Below are 17,524 nucleotides of genomic sequence, written 5' to 3'. Positions count from 1 at the left end.
TCACCTTCATGGGACTCCGAGTTCTATCGTACTTGATAGGGACCCTACCTTTACTTCCAAGTTTTGGGGAAGTTTATAGAGGGCGTTGGGTACGCAGTTGAAATTCAGTACATCTTATCATTCTAAGACCGATGGTCAGTTTAAGATGACTATCCAGATATTGGAGGACATGCTGAACCATGTGTATTGGACTTTGAAGGGTCCTAGAGTAAATATTTGCCTCTTATAGAGTTTTCATATAATAACAGCTACCACTAGACTATTGGAGTGGCATCTTATGAGATGTTGTATGGCAGGAAGTGTAGATCGCCCATTCACTAGGATGAGATGAGTGAAAGGAAATATTTGGGTCCTGAGGCAGTTCAAAGGACCATTGAAGCTATTGTAAAGATTAGAGCTCGGATGCTTGCGTCTCAAAGAAAACAAAAGAGTTATTCATACCCAAAGTGGAGGAACGTGGAGTTCCAAGAGGGAGACTATGTCTTCCTTAGGGTGTCACCATTGAGAGGGGTGAAGTGATTTGGAAAAAAGGGAAAATTGAGCCCTAAGTTTGGTGGACTATTTGAGATCCTAGAGAGGACCGGTCAGGTGGTCTATAAGTTGGCCTTACCCCTTGCACTGTCTAGTGTGCACAACGTATTTCTTATTTCCATGCCGAGGAAGTATGTATCAGATGGGACTCATGTATTAAGTTATGAGGATCTGGACCTAGAGACAAATTTGTCCTTTGAGGAGCTGCCAGTTCAGATTTTCGAGAGGAAGGACAAGGTCCTCAGGAACAAGACTGTAACTTTTAGTTAAGGTATTATGGAGAACAAATTTGAATTCGCATTTCCTCCAAATCAAACTAGTAAAGAATACATTCAGAAACAGAAATTAAATAAAAAGGAAGGGAATTAACACTATGCAAAATCAAGTCATCTCATCACTATATTGGTATAAGATTTTAGCAGTGTAAAATGACAAAGGAAAGAAAGCAAAAAGAAAACTATGTGCTTGTCTGTTTACAAACAATTATCTATTTACTTCTTGCCTCACAAATCAAAAGAGAGATAATATTGCCTTATTGACATATTGCATCCAATCATTTATGATAAGATTCATGTTTGTTTTTATCAAAGAGCCAAGATGGCTACTCAAGAACATTGCTTGCATTTTTTTTATTCTTAAACATATAATTCAGAAGGTTCAAACCTCTACTACACCATTTTATAGTTAATTTTATTATAATATTTTAGTCAGTTCTATGTATTAACAACCATTCAGATCAATACCATTTATAAATGATAATAGGCAATCGTTATCCCTGTTTTTGACCTGTAACATGTGGCATGACCCAATGGGTCCGTAGGCCCTCTTAAATGGGATCAGGCCCATCTTGAGCCCAATGAATAGGGAAGGAAGAAACCCTGATAGCCCAATCATCATCGAGCCCAACAACGTTCGATGGGCACGAGCATAACAAAGGAACTGGGACTAAGATGCAGGCCCAACTCATCTTCCTGCTCCCGACCTACCTTAATCCTCCGGGATGCCAGGTGGCAGACTAACTAGTCGATGGAGATAGACCTTATCAAGAATCCAGGGGAGATTAACATACAATGGACAGCTGTAAGACTTGACCATGCCTGAGTTGGCCCAATGGGCCCAGATTAATTACATTTTATTATATAATAGTCTTTGTATTATGACTCCATTAGCAAACAAATTGTGATTACATCCCTATTGGGCCCGGATTAGTCCGGCCCAAGCCTACTACGCTTGATTGCCTGTAAATAAGGCTAGTTGTGCACTGTAACAGAGATCCCAGATTTTCTCTTAAACTTGTAGAAAACTCCATTGTCAAAAGCTCTCTAAAGTCTGATACTATTGACTCGTGGACTAAGGCTCAATAATGCCCCAACCACGTAAAAAACTCAGATTGCTCATCTATAATTCTTTCTCTTTAGCTCTTGTTTTTGAATATATTTCTAGTTTTCAAAATACTCGATAAACATTTTGGTGCTTTCATTGAGAGCAGAAGGAAGCTTGAAACAATCTCGAATATCTGCGAAAATGGTGAACACTAGGCACACCGTGTTTGATCCTGCTAACCAGCAACAACGAGAAAATGGAGAACCATTGCCCAACCAAAAATTTCCTCAAGACCAACTCGAGGATACGCCTTATTAGGAGCCTCTGCCCGACGATTCCCAGAACTTCAGAGACGGGGGTGATTACGACAAAGACTATTACGAGGAAGATGAAGAGGAATATGAGGATCATGAGGTCAAAAACCACATTGATCCTGACGAGAAGGATATGGATCCCGAGTAGGAGGATCCAGAGGTGATCCGCCTGAGACAACAAGTCCTGGATCAAGAAGCCAGGATAGCTGAACAAAAAGAGGCTACCTGCCAATTGCGAGAGTCCCTCCTCGCTCTTCAGGCCTTCATCCCTGCCCATGGATTGGCAGCCAATCCTTCCGTCGTTTCACCTCCAGGAACGTAGTCGTCTATCCCACCTATAAGGACTTGCGTACCCAATAACGCTAGCTCTATTCCTCCTCCGGAATTACATCCTGGTGCTGGCCTGTTGAATCCTGCACATGAAAAAGGAAAAGCCAAAATGGTCGATCCTGTGGGAAAGACAAACCCCAGAAGAAAGCTCATCCCGTTCCAAAAACTAAGGCTAACCCAGGGAAATTCCTTATGAAAGAATGGATGAATCCTGTCCCAGGATGGGATCATCCAAATGATCCGCAGGGGAAGCGCCCGCAGGGTATTAAGCCCCGAAATGTCCCTAGACAGGACGAACGAGAACGATGCTTTTATCCCAGCACCTTCGTGAACAAGGATAATGGAGTGCGCAAGCGTGGAGAAGAACCAGAATTTGTCAGTTCGGGAGACGATACTTCTATGGTAAACATGCATGATGGCCTAAACGCTCGAAAGGAATGGGCCCACAAGGAAAAGATTTGCCCCCGAGGAGGCGACTTGAGAAATAACCTCAACGACAAGAGGAATGAAAGAGTCCCCCTGGACGATGGGATGGGAAGACAGTTCATGGAACAGCTGGCCGCTCTTAAGAAAGTCCCAGATCGCTTGGTCTGGAAGTAAGAGGGCGGAGGTTCTGTTTTCGAAGAAGAGGACAAGGAGTCATGTGCCAAGCACATATTGGATGTCTTGCTACCAAAGAGGTTCAAGATGCTGGACCTACCCACCTATACCGGGAATACGGACCCCAAAGTTCACTTGTCCAGCTACAATCGCTTGATGACCATATCTCACGTCTGCGACAACGGCAAGTGCCTATGTTTCTTGATCACTCTGGCTGGACCTGTAGAAAAGTGGTGGAAAAGTCTTAAGCCAGGATCAATCCAATCTTGGTCTGGATTGTAGTCAGCATTCCATAAGCAGTTCGTGGCCGCCATGAAGCTGGACATGCAAGTCAGTGCACTGGCTAATGTAAAACAACATCCCATGGAGACCCTCAGGGCTTACATCTAGTGCTTCACAGAGGAAGCCTCAAAAAATAAGGTGCATGACGAAAAACGCCTGGTGGCTCTCCAATCCGGGATAAGAGATGGATCCTCTCTCTGGGATGACATGCAGCGCAGCAAGGCAGCCACCCTTGAGGAGTTCATCTGAAGGGCACAAGGTTTCATCAACTGGGAGGAGGCTCGAATTCAAGCCTTTGGGTGTTAGCCAACAACCCAGTTTACCTCCCAAACCTTCCCCGGATACAGAGTGCGGGATCCATCAAATATTTATCCGGCACCACCAGCCACATCCGGATCTGCCAAGACCCTTGGGATGCAATTCATGACCCCGACGATCTATGGGCCCACTTCAACGAGGTACGCTCAGGCTCTGTTAGCCCCATTTTCCAAGTACGAAGTGGCACCCACCGAGTACAGTGCCGCTCCTGGCGGTGCCCAACCGCCTCAAGCCGGAGGAGCTGAGGCAAGCATAAACCCCTCCCGGGGAAAGAGATCGGGCAAGAGCCAGAGTCGATCTGAGCCATCAAAGAAAAGAAAAAAGGGCTACGAACCCCAATACATAGAATATACCAACCTAGTGGACACCCGGGAAAATATCTACCTCCCATGTTTAAAAGGGGAAAGAATTCGAGGGACATCAACAAAAGGTGTGCTTACCACACAGACATGGGTCACACGATCGAAGAGTGTCGTCAGTTGAAGGATGAGATCGAGAACCTTATCAAATTGGGGCATATCCACCAATGGGTCAAGATGCCAACAGGGGTTTCGGGACTACCAGCAGTCCCAAGAAAACCTATGGCCCCAGGAGCACCTGGATCGTACCGATTTCCCAATGGAGGGTACGCCACAGGTTCATGAGCACAGGCCCCCCAGGGGCCCTAGTAGTGCAAGCATCTGGACCCAGAATGCCATATCCTCCCAGAGTCGTGCCTCCACGAGTAGATGATACCTCAGCGAACTTGATCACGACCATGAGGTATGCGCCTTGGTTCAAACTATGGCCCAGCACCCGAAGTTGATGAACCTACCAATCACGTTCACGGAAGAGGATGCCCGAAACGTTCATTTCCTGCATCATGACACCTTGGTCATTGATGCCCAAGTCGCCAACAAAAGGGTATTCTGAGTGTTGGTGGATGACGGGAGCTCCATCAACGTATTGTTCAAGCCGACTTTCACAATAATTGGATTGACAGAGGTAGATCTGGCCTCATGCCCAATGCAAATCTACGGCTTCAATGGGGATTCATTGCTCCCGATGGGTAAGATCCAACTACCCGTGACGTTGGGGAATGAGGTTCAGGGCTCATTCAAATATTGCACTTTCGTAGTGCTAGATTGCCCCACTGCATACAACATAATTTTTGGCAGTCCCGCCTTAGTCGATTTCGGCGCCATCACCTCCATCCGCCATCTCTGCATGAAGTTGCCATGCGATAACAAAGGAGTGGGAACTATGTGAGGAGATAAAAAAAGTTCCCAAAAGTGCTATCACGTCTCCGCCATACCAATCTACATGGTTCGGAAAGAGCCTCTTGAAGAGGAAAATGCTGATCCAATCCCACCACCACAGCCAGCACGGAGGATGGTCCGGGAGGAGGATGAATTGGATCTGTAGATAGAAGCAGATAGGGCATTAGAACCCATGGAGTAGGTGGAAGAGGTTTGCATCAATGACAGCAACCCAACCAACGTAATCTGAGTCGGAAAAAACCTGAACTTGGAAGTCAAGGTTGCCATAAATGTCCAAGTGAAAGAGAATGGGGATGTCTTGGCTGATCTAATTTCGATATGACCGGGATCAATCGCAACGTCATATGTCATGCTCTGAACATTGACGTAAATGCAACTCCTGTCCGACAGAAGTGGAGATCCCTAGTGTCAGAGAGGGCAGAAGCGTTCAAGTTAGAAGTCGAGAAGTTGTCCTAGATCAACTTCATTCGGGAGACCCTGTAACTTGTTTTGCTGGCCAATTCAGTGTTGGTACCAAAGGCAAATAGGACGTGGAGGACTTGCATCGACTTCACTGATCTTAACAAGGCCTGCCCGATAGATTGCTTCCCACTGCCCCGGATTGACCAGATGGTAGACATTACATTCGGGTACAAGTTGTTGAGTTTCATGGATGCCTACTCCGACTACAACCAGATCTCAATGCATGTAGCAGACTAGGAACACACCAGCTTCCAGACGGATAAAGGTGTATGCTGCTACATCGTCATGCCCTTAGGGCTTAAGAAAGTTGGGGCCACCTTTCAGAGGCTGGTCAATAGGATGTTCCAGAACCAACTAGGGAAGAACATGGATGTTTACATGGACGACATGTGGGTCAAATCCAAGACCTCTGTATAACGCCCAAAATGTGAGAACCACTAAGCGGTAGTTGTAGTAAAATCGGGCGGTCGATCCACGAGGAGGTAACCTAAAGCCAAAAGATTAGTAGAAAATAACACAAAAAGTTAGTAACATGAAACAAATAAAAATGTAAATGAAGAGAGATTTGAGATTTTGGTGTTGTCATTGTGATGAAATGATAAAATGAGACAAGTGAAATAAAAGTAAGGTGTAATCAAGAGTTTGAGAAATAGAAAGGTTTTAAGAATTATCCATATGCTTGTTTGGTTACTTAATTACTTGATTTACAAAAATACACAAGTAAATAGTTCACATCCCAACATTTACTTGGAAAATCTAACATTAAAGTCCATATTCTTTTCTAACAAAAGTCCATTTGAGTTATTAAGTTCTTTACTTTAAGAGCACAATTTTAATCTTATGAAAAATATAAAAATGACAGAATACCCAATGGCAATAATGCAATAGAAGATTAGACATAAAATTATGTATCATTATTACTTTTACTAATTAGAAGCACATAGAAAGAGCATGACTAGTCCTATATACTATTAGCACAAGTAAATAGAGATAACAAAATAGAGATGAGGATGAAAGAACATAAATAACTCAAATACATTATATTAATGACATAGTAAATCAAAGTAGCAAAATAACATCACTAGCATATAGAATCATCCCTAACCTTCCTAGGAAGATTAGGCCATTATGCTCATGATTCTCACAAAATTCTAAGAAGAAAATATGAGAAGAAAGTGAGTAGAAATTTTGCTATAGATTCTTTTCTCTAAAAATTAGCTAACACATGTGAAAGAAGAGTCCATATTTATAGAGGGAGAAAATGACTAAAAAGAAATTTAAACAACAAATGGGGTTACAAAATAAATCTGAAATATTAATAATAAAATATGATTTTGAAAACTCTAATCTTATTATTAATATTATAATAGTTATTTTGGTGAATGGTCATTTTGCTCTTTTTCTAAAACACCACAAAATATGAGCTTAAGAGCAAATTGGAAAGGTGCAAAACCCAAAACACAAAATATGGGCTGGAAACACGATGGCTGCTGGTGAGTTTTGACCAACTAACACCCAATGCAAGGGAGACATGTGTCCAGGCTGGTTGAAGGAAAATGGAAGAGCAGGAGGTGGGCCTTCGGATTGGGTCGGGTCAACAGGTTGTTGGCGAAGGCTGGGCATGGGTTGGGCCTTCGAAGCTGTTGGGGAAGGCTGAGAGGATGTTGGGCCGAACAGGTGATGCGGGCTGGGCTTCTCCTAGGCTCACACCTGGGTCAGGCCTAGCTGCTGAAAAAAAAAAAAGATTAACTTACAGTAATATCATTTTTTCAGCTCTCCCCTTTTTTTCCTTTTCATTCTTTACTTTTTTTTTTCTTTTAATTAGGCTCAAATGCATTATAATTCATAAAAAATATTTGTAAATTAAATTAAAACTAATATTTTCCATTTAAAGAATATATCACAATAAATTCAAGAAAATACTAATCAAAACATAATTTAATTTAAACTTTAAGCTTGATAAAATGACATTTTTGAGCACTAATCACAACCCCCAACCCCTAACCATCTTATTGCTAGTCCTTAGCAATTCAAGTAAAAAAGAAAATTATCAAGTTGAATAATCAAGTCAAATTACACAAAGTTATCTAAACATTTTCAAAGTATCAGCAAGAAGTGAGAGATTACTATCGAAGCTACTTCAGTTGCATTTCTAGAGTTGTGTGTGTGTGCACCAAGCCATATTCTTTTTATCGCAAGTCATAATACAAATAGTATCGAGAAATCTCAAAAGTATAAAGGTCTCAACTCCAAATTCCTCATGGGCATTGAAAGTATTTTTAATGCGAAGGATACCACTATTGGAGTAGGAGATGTAACAGTTTACGCTCAAATGAGAAAAGATAAAATTTTTAGGATAAGCAATTTGAACAAATATTGATCACAAGATAGGTATATCAACTTATTGGAATTCAAATGACAAACAACCTTTGGGATTTACATGAGAAAGCTCAAAAATAAAATGACAACTAACTAGAAATGATAAATAAGAAAAGGAAAATATTAATAATATATATATATATATATTATTTATTATTATATATTATATATATTTTACAATTACACAAAATAAAAAATAATAATAGAAAGATTTTTTTGTCAACAACTACAAAATAATGAAGGAAAGTGTTGCTCTTGTTTTTTTTTTTTTAATTTTTCATTTTTTCATCATTCTTTTCCTTTTTTTTTGTTTCTTATTATTATTATTTTTTCTTTTTGACAAAAGACAACAAAATAAATAGAACACAAATTTAAAGTTTATTTCAAAGACTCATTCTTATATGAAAAACATCCCTCTAGTAAATGTCATCTTTTAAATTCCAAAGATGTGACTTTACCAACTCAAATGATCAATAAAATTTTAACAAGTTTTTTCTCAACTCTCACAACTCACCAAGAAAAGAAAAACTTTAAACTTGAAATTTCTATCATCTATTTGTGTTAACAACCAATTAATTACATGTGTGGAAAGTGCACAAAAGAATTCTAAAAATTACTTCTTAATAGCTAAACATAGTAAGAACTGACTCAAACCAACAAGTTGTACTCATGTTTGGATAATTTTGAAAAAAATTGACTTAAAAATTCAACACAACAATAATATTTTCCAAATGAATGCTAATGAATGCTCACCACCCCAACCAAAAATCAGACAATGTCCTCAATGTCAAAATGAATAATCAATCAAAAAGGTAAGGAGAGAGAACACCTGGATGATGACCATGTCCAAGAGGTGAGAGTGTAAATAGCCTGATAACAATACCCCAAACAAACAAAATAACAAAAACATACAACAATAAAAGAAAGACAGAAAAATAAAAATAAAAAGAACAAACAAACAAACCATTCAGAACTTTAGAGTGTATAAATTGGGTCCTTAAGAAGGACCTCTTCAACATGACTCACATTCACAATGTAATGCTTTAGTCTTTGGCCATTGACTTGAAAAATTCTCCCATCGGTTGGGTCCTCAACCTCAACAAAACTGTTGGTAAATACTTGCTTCACTACAAATGGACTAGTCCATAGCGATCTTAGTTTACAGGGGTGCAAGTGCAAGCGAGAATCATACAGATGCACTTTCTGATTTGGCTCAAAGTGTTTTCGCAGGATTTGTTTATCGTGAGCAATTTTCAACTTTTCTTTATAAATCCTAGAATTGTCATATGCATTGTTTCTCAACTCCTCAATTTCGGACAATTGGAGTTTGCGATTGATACTTCTGGCATTTAGATCAAAGTTTAGGGCTTTGACAGCCCAATAAGCTTTATGCTCAAGCTCGACAGGTAAATGACAGACTTTTTTCCAAAGACAAGCCAATAGGGAGACATCCCAAGAGGGGATTTGAAAGCAGTGCGGTATGCCCAAAGAGCGTCTAGAAGGTGCGTAGACAAATCTTTACGGTCGGGATTTACCGTCTTTTTACAGAATGTGTTTTATCGCCCTATTGGCTAACTCAACTTAACCATTATTCTGTGGATGATAAGCATTTGCAACTTAATGAAGTACACCGTACTTGCACATAAGAGCTTCAAAAGATTTGTTGAAAAGATGAGTGCCTTCGTCACTGATGATAGCGCGAGGAGTACCGAACCTTGATAACACATTTTCCTTCAAGAATTTGACAACTGTAGCGTTATCATTGGTTCGACAAGGTATGACCTCGACCCATTTGGAAATGTAATCCATAGCAAGAAGAATGTAAAGGTAGCCAAAAGAAGGTGGAAATTGTCCCATAAAGTCTATCCCCCAACAATCAAATATTTTGATAACAAGAATTGGGTTCAAGGGCATCATGTGCCAATGGGACAAGGAACCTAATTTTTTGCACCTTATAGAAGAATGACAGAAATCATTGGTGTCTTTGAACAAAGTGGGCTAGTAAAGACCACATTGTAAGATTTTTGCAGTGGTTTTCTTCACATAAAATTGACCACCAAAAGCATCATTGTGGCAAAAATTCAGCACACCAAACACCTCATCATCGTGGATGCATCTTCGCATGATTTGGTCGGGGCAATACTTGAATAAGTATGGGTCATCCCAAAAGAAATTGTGCACCTCGACTAGAAATTTTTGTTTGTCTTGTGAACTCCATTAAGGTGGGAATTAACTTGTTACTAAGTACTTCACAATGTGAGCATACCACGACAACTTAACAATAGAAAGAAATTGTTCATCGGGGAAACATCATGAATAGGTGGACAATCAGCAGGATCGCTGAATTCAAGTCGGGACAAGTGGTCCGCGACAACATTTTCAACACCTTTCTTGTCTTTAGTCATTATATCAAATTCTTGCAAAAGAAGGAGTCACCGTATTAATCGCGCCTTAGCATCCTTTTTGGAAAGGAGATACTTAAGGGCGGAGTGATCTGTGAAGATCATAATAGATGATCCAATCAAATAAGATCAGAATTTGTCAAGGGCAAAGAAGACGACAAGCAACTCTTTTTCAGTAGTGGAATAGTTCATTTGAGCACTATTGAGAGTTCGGCTTGCATAATAGACAAGAAAGGGTTTCCCCTCCCTTTGTTGTCCTAGCACAACTCCCACAACAAATTTTCTGGCGTCACACATGATTTTGAAAGGAAGACTCCAATCGGGTGACTGAATGATGGGAATGGAAGTGAGAGAATTTACAAGCATTTGGAATGATTCCTCACACTTAGGTGTAAATTCAAAAGTGACATCTTTGGCTAGGAGGTTGCTTAGCAAACAAGAAATCATTGAAATTTTTTGTATGAACCTCTTATAGAAACCAGCATGACCAAGGAATGACCTAACGTCTTTGACAGTCTTAGGAGTAGGCAGGTTGGAGATAAGGTTGATTTTGGATTGATCAACCCCAATTCCTCTTTCAAAAACAATGTGGCCTAAGACTATGCCTGAAGATACCATGAAGTGGCATTTCTCCCATGAATACTTCCATTGATTTTTCAATCATGTCACTAAAGATGCTCATCGTGCATCTTTGTAAAGTTGTTGGTGCATTACACAAGCAAAATGGCATATGCCAGAAAGCAAAAGTGCCAAAGGGACAAGTTAAAGTGGTCTTATCTTGATCCTATAATGCAATCTCAATTTGATAATAGCCAGAATAGCCATCAAGAAAGCAATAGAATGGATGACCAGCTACATGTTCAAGGGTTTGATCAATGAATGGTAGTGGAAAATGATCTTTGCAGGAGGAGGCATTTAATTTTCTATAATCAATGCACATGCGCTAGCCTGTCACAATTTTGGTGGGGACAAGGACCCCTTTTTCATTTTGAACAACAGTGACACCTGATTTCTTGGGTACGACTTGAGTTGGACTGACCCATTTGCTGTCGGCCACTGCATAGATAATTCCAGCGTTTAGCAATTTTAGAACTTCATTTCTTACAACTTCTTTCATTGTGGGGTTCAGTCACCTTTGAGGATCTATTCGAGGGATAGCCTCATCTTCCAGATCGATTCTATGGGAGAAAATTAAAGGGCTAATACATTTGATATCAGCAAGCGTCCAACCTATTACAGATCTATACATTCGCAGTAGCTCGGGTAACTGAAATTCTTGAAAATTTTGCAGGTTGGATGAGATGATAACTGGAAAGTTTTCACCATATCCCAAGAAGACATGATTAAAACCCTTGGGAAGTTGGGTCAATTGAACAATTGGAACCTCTTCGGCTGTGCCCTTTCACGAGGTAGCTCTTCAAAGCGAGGTTTCCAAAACTAAGTCCTTCTATTGTGTTAGTCTATGTGATTTGATATTGCAAGAGTAGACTTAATAGAACTGGGACTTTCATTTTGAGACAAAAGGAAGAGTTCATCAAGATTATCGAAGTTGCTTCGCAATTGCACCTCCTCGGGAATTAAAGTGTTAATGATGAATGCTTGATAGCATTCATCATCTTCTCGGGGTTGTTTCCCGATGTGGAAGATATTGACTTCAAGAGTCATGTTTCCAAATGATATCTTCATTAGGCCATTCTGACAATTGATCACAGCATTTGTAGTAGCAAGGAATGGTCTTCCAAGGATAATAGGAATTTTTGACTCCATGTTTACCATAGATTGGGTATCAAGAATAAGAAAGTTCAGGGGGTAGTAGAATTTTTCAATTTGAACTAAAACGACCTCAACAATACCCCTAGAATTTTTGGTGGAGCGGTCAGCAAGCTGTAGTACAACAAATGTTGGCTTCATTTCTCCAAGACCGAGTTATGAGTACATAGCGTAAGGATGAGATTTACACTCGTGCCAAGATCAATTAAACCTTGGTTGACTTCATGGGTCCCAATTTGGCAAGAAATGGTGGAACAACTGGGATCTTTGTATTTCAGCGGTGTCTTTTGTTCAATCACCACACTTACTTGCTCAGACAGGAAAGCACTCTTCTTCACATGGTGCTTCCTTTTTGCAATGCATAGATCCGTGATGATTTTGGCATAAGTCGTCACTTGTTTTATGATCTGAAGCAAAGGAAGATTAACCTTCACTTGTGTCAAGTGCTCAAGGATTTCAACTTGGTTATCAAGAAGTTTCCCAACAGGTTTCAAAGCCTAGGGAAATGGTACTTTTGGAGAGGCATTGAGTGGTGGATTTTCGGGAATAACTTTTGGAGTACTAGGAGAGTTGGATTTTATGGGTGGGTCTTGCAAAGTTTTACCACTTCTAGTCGTGATGGAATTTACTCCTTAACATTTTGATCATTAGAATTTGAAGATTGAGCCATGTGTTGGCCTTGCGCATTGAATTTTGAAAGAAGTTTTCCTTTTTCCGGAATGGCCAAGGATTCAGTCAATTTTGAGAATTGACATTTCATTTCCTTGATTTCTTCCATCATTTGGCGATTTAGTTTGGATTGTTCCTCTATGAATGCATGAATGGTATTCTCAAGAGAATTTCGTTGTTGATGAGCATTGTATTGAGGTGCAGAATATGCATTTGATGGTTGAACTTGTTGCTCATTTCTCCATTGGCTTCCAGACGATTGAGCTTGGTTGGAATCTCTCCAACTGAAATTTGGGTGGTTTCTCCAACCAAGGTTGTACGTATGGGAGAATGGCTTGTTATATGCCCCTAAGGCATTGCATTGCTCCTCATAAATCCCCATCATTTCATTAAAAGCTAAGCAGACCTTAGATAGATGCTCCATCCCTCCACAAACCAAGCAAGGTTCTCGCGGTTCCGCTTGAGCAATCATGTACGATTTTTGGCCATTTTTCATCATTAAGACCTCAAACTGCTTTTCAAAGCTTCGAGTTTGACCTTAACACTATCCTTTTCTCAAAGTTGATAGATCCCAGATGGTTTATGTTGGTTGGTGCTATCAGTAGCACTTGGACCAGTCCGGGTGTGAGATTTTTTTGTGGAGTCTTCGAGATATTCAAGATCATCATCTGGCTCTTTTTCGAGGAATTCACCATTCCATAACATTTCTAAAAATTGGCGCTCAGGACTCCTGAGACCTTCATAGAAGTAACTGACCAAACACCAGTTCTAATGGCCATGGTGTGGGCATTGATTTAACAGATCTTTGAATCTTTCCCAGACTTGATAGAATGTTTCATTGTCTTTTGGGGAAATGTGGAAATTTTTCATTTTAGACTGATGGTCTTCTGGATGAGGAAGTGTTTCAGAGAAGAGGATTTGGTCATTTCCTCCCATCTTCTAATAGACCTAGGTGTCACAGAGTATAATCAACTTTTGTCTTTGTCTTTCAATGAGAAAGGGAAGAATTTCAGTCGCACAAAATCGACATTTTTGACTCAGTTATAGAATGTGGATGCTACCTCCTTGGATTCTCTAATATGCATGTATGGACTTTCGTTTTCCATTCCATGAAATGTGGGCAAGAGTTGAATCATGCAGGTTTAAAGTCTAATGCAGACATATTAGGAGGGAAGATAATGCATGAAGGCGTGGAAGTGCGAGTAGGATGGAGGTAGTTGTAATGCCCAACTTCCTTAGAGTCATTACTCAGTGAATTTAAAATGTGCAATTAACTCGCTAATCGAGGTTTTAAGATAAAAGTGCAGCTGAATCATAACATAAGTCACATAATTTGAAAAAAAATATCCATTCATTGAAAATTATAAAGCGTTAAACATTTGGGATCCCAATATACTGTTTAGAAATATTTACAACTCAAAAATATAATTAAAGTCGACTAAACAACAAAATTAGGTTTAATACAAACATCTCCCAAAAATACCTCTGGCTGTGGCTGCCAAGCAGGCCAAACATGTATGCGTCGCTTCACGCTCTCTGTACTCATGGTTGGTTGACTTTCCCCTTGCCCTTACCTGCACCATAGAGCACCTGTGAGCCGAAGCCCAGCAAAAAAACTCCACACAAGCAAATAACATATGCATAACCATCAATTAACACACAACAAAACCGCCAACAGGCTAAACACATAACTACCATGCCATCCCAGGCGCTTTACCAGGCCCTGGGTTCACGGTCTACACCGTGAGGATATCCCAGGTATCCTATAGGGGTCTCACCCTGGCAACTCGCACTCCACATTCTTAACGTTGCTCCCGGCCCCTTGTCATACTCGGCCTTGTCATTCTCAGCCTTCGCCGTTCTTGGCCTTCGTCGTTCCTGGCCTTCTCCGTTCATTCACATATATGCACATATAGCATAATTAAACAAATACTTAAACACATATAAACTTAATCATTGGGGGGCTACGCCCTGCAACACAATCATATAGGATCATGCCCTGCAACACAAACTATAGGGCCTTGCCCTACTCTATGGGTACAACAATTTTCTTACCTGCGTCCCGAGCTTTTCGAGCATCGATGTCCCGAGCACGGTCCCCTAGTCCGAGCCTCGCTGAAAACCTAGTCACAACGTATCAAATCCAATAAATAAATTCGGGTTACAATTCTAGTTTTTGGAACCTTGGATTCTATCAATCCGAGTGATAAAATCCATCCCGAGCCTTAACAATTGGGTTCCCAAGCCACAAACCCACAAAAAAACCAACACTTTGAACTAAGGCCGCGGACCAACCCCTAAAGGGTCGCGGCATGCCTCAAAACAGAGGCAAAACGCCTCCCTGGAAGGAGACATGGGCTGCTTCATGCTTAGCCCAGTGCCGCGGCACGCCTTAAGAACAGAGGCCTCCCTAGGCCTCACGCACACACGGGCCGCGACATGCCCCTTCAAGGGCCGTAGCTCAACCTGCAAACCCAGAAAACTAGCTTTTCTCTAAGGTTTTTCCCGAGCTTAAACCCATTTTTCACACCCCAAACTTCAACCAACCCTAGAACTAAGCCCAAAATTCATATCCATACAACCTAAACATCTGACCAAGCTCATAAACCACTTCCTACACCCATCAAACATTCAAAGCCAATCCTGAAAATCAATTCAAGCATGCCTAAGTTCTAGTAATCAAAACTAGCAGAATTTCAGTTGATCAACAGGTTTAAAAGCTTACCTTGAACCTGAATAAGTCTCTGAACTAATCCCCTAAGTTCAAAGCTTCTAGCCCCCAAAGATCTAGCTTTGATCTCCTCCCTTGATCCCAAAGAAGATTAGCTTTCTTCTCCTTCCTTTCCTAGCTCCTGGTTTTCTCTAGACTTCCAACAGAAAATCAGATATATGTTTAAGTGAAGAAAACGTGAATGACTTCTCCTCAGCCAAGTCTATCCATCCTTAAAGCCAAATTACCATTTTGCCCCTATCCTTAACCCTTAAGTAACCCCAAGGGCAATTTAGTCATTTACCAAATCCCGTTAAATCCCCAAGTATACCTATAAATCCCCATTTAATCCCAACATATCTCAGACACTACTAAATTACTACCCGCTACTCAATAATTCCCGAACACATATAATATTCCCAAAATACCCCTAAGCTCCTCCCTAGCCGGGTATTTGACCCCATTGTGACTTTCTAGCTAAACTGCTCCCTAGGACTGTCTCTGATCATGCATCCCAAATATATCACCACTCACACATGGTGTCAATCACAAATATTGCATTTATGCCCTCAATGGGCTCAAATTACAAACCTACCCCTAATAACCAAATGGGGCCCACATGCATATTTAATTCACCTAAACATGCATTTCTAATCACATACTCATCAAATTCACACATTAACATAATAAACCACTTATTGCCCTCCAGGCACGCTAATCAAGGCCCTAAGCCTTATTAGCAAATTTGGGACGCTACAACTATCCCCTCCTTACAAAAATTTCATCCTCAAAATTACCTTAACAACATGGGATACCGCTCCCACATATCTGATTCAAGTTCCCACGTCGCCTCCTCAATTTTGTTGTTCCTCCACAACACTTTCACCAAGGCGATGGTCTTGCTCCGCAAGAATTTATCCTTCCGGTCGAGAATCTGAACCGGCTTCTCCTCATAAGATAAATCTTGGTCTAGTTCCAAATTCTCATAACTCAGTACATGCGTCGAATCTGATACATACTTCCGGAGCATGGACACGTGAAAAACATCATGAACCCCTGACAGAGCTGGAGACATCACCAATCTGTAAGCTACCTCTCCAACCCGTTCCAGAATCTCAAAGGGGCCAACAAATCTAGGGCTCAACTTGCCTCGAACCAAACCATTTCACTCCTCTCAAAGGTGAAACCCAAGGAATACATGGTCACCGACCTAAAACTATATGCTCCTGCGTTTCAAGTCCGAGTAACTCTTCTGGCGACTCTGGGAGGCGAGCATTCAAGCTCTAATCATTTCAATCACTTCATTGGTCCTCTGAAACACCTCAGGACCCAAGTATCTCCTCTCACCCGTCTCATCCCAATGAATAGGTGATCTGCACTTCCTCCCGTATAGAATCTCATATAGAGCCACACTGATAGTCGCCCGATAACTATTATTGTATGAGAACTCAATCAAAGGGAGATACTTACTCCAAGATCCCCCAAAATCTAGCACACAAGCTCGTAGCATGTCTTCCAGTATCTGAATCATCCTCTCAGACTGTCCTTCTGTCTAAGGATGATAAGCGGTACTAAACCGCAACTTTGTACCCATATCCTTCTGCAGACTCTCCCTAAACTTGGAGGTGAAGGTGGGGTCCCTGTCGGATACTATCGACCTAGGAGGCCCATGAAGTTGAATAATTTCCTTCACATATAACTTGGCATACTGATCCACAGTACAAGTCGTCCTGTCAAGTAAAAAGTGGGCAGATTTGGTATACCTATCCACAATCACCCACACCGAATCATGATGTCCCATGGTCCTCGGCAAACCAACCACGAAGTCCATGGTGATACCGTCCCACTTCCACTCTGGAATCCCTAGAGGCTGCAATAACCCTGTTGGCCTCTGATGTTCAGCCTTTACTTGCTGACAAGTTAAACACTTGGCCACATAATCCACCACGTCCCTCTTCATTCTTGACCACCAATACAAGGCTCTCAAATCTTGGTACATCATCATCGTACCTGGGTGTAAATAGTAGGGGACGGTATGCGATTCATCCAAGATCTCTCGCCAGATATCAGAATCCATCGGAACACACATCCGACCCTTGTACTTCAGTAACCCCATCTCCAAGATAGAAAAGTCCTTAGCCGCTCCGACTAAGACATTCTCTCTGTGCCCTCTCA

At 41.0% G+C, this 17,524-nt stretch overlaps 1 non-coding gene across 1 annotated transcript; it reads left to right on the top strand.

The window, feature by feature from the left end:
* Positions 1-13,411: 13,411 nt before the first annotated feature.
* On the top strand, positions 13,412-13,517 carry LOC133813095 (small nucleolar RNA R71). The gene has a single exon (XR_009884139.1). It is a non-coding gene; the product is annotated as a small nucleolar RNA R71 (small nucleolar RNA).
* Positions 13,518-17,524: the final 4,007 nt, after the last annotated feature.

The sequence above is a fragment of the Humulus lupulus genome, chromosome 1 (assembly GCF_963169125.1).
Source record: "Humulus lupulus chromosome 1, drHumLupu1.1, whole genome shotgun sequence".
Taxonomy (NCBI): Eukaryota; Viridiplantae; Streptophyta; class Magnoliopsida; order Rosales; family Cannabaceae; genus Humulus; species Humulus lupulus.
The sequence above is the reverse complement of the archived record's forward strand: the minus strand, read 5'-3'. Positions and strand labels throughout refer to the sequence as shown.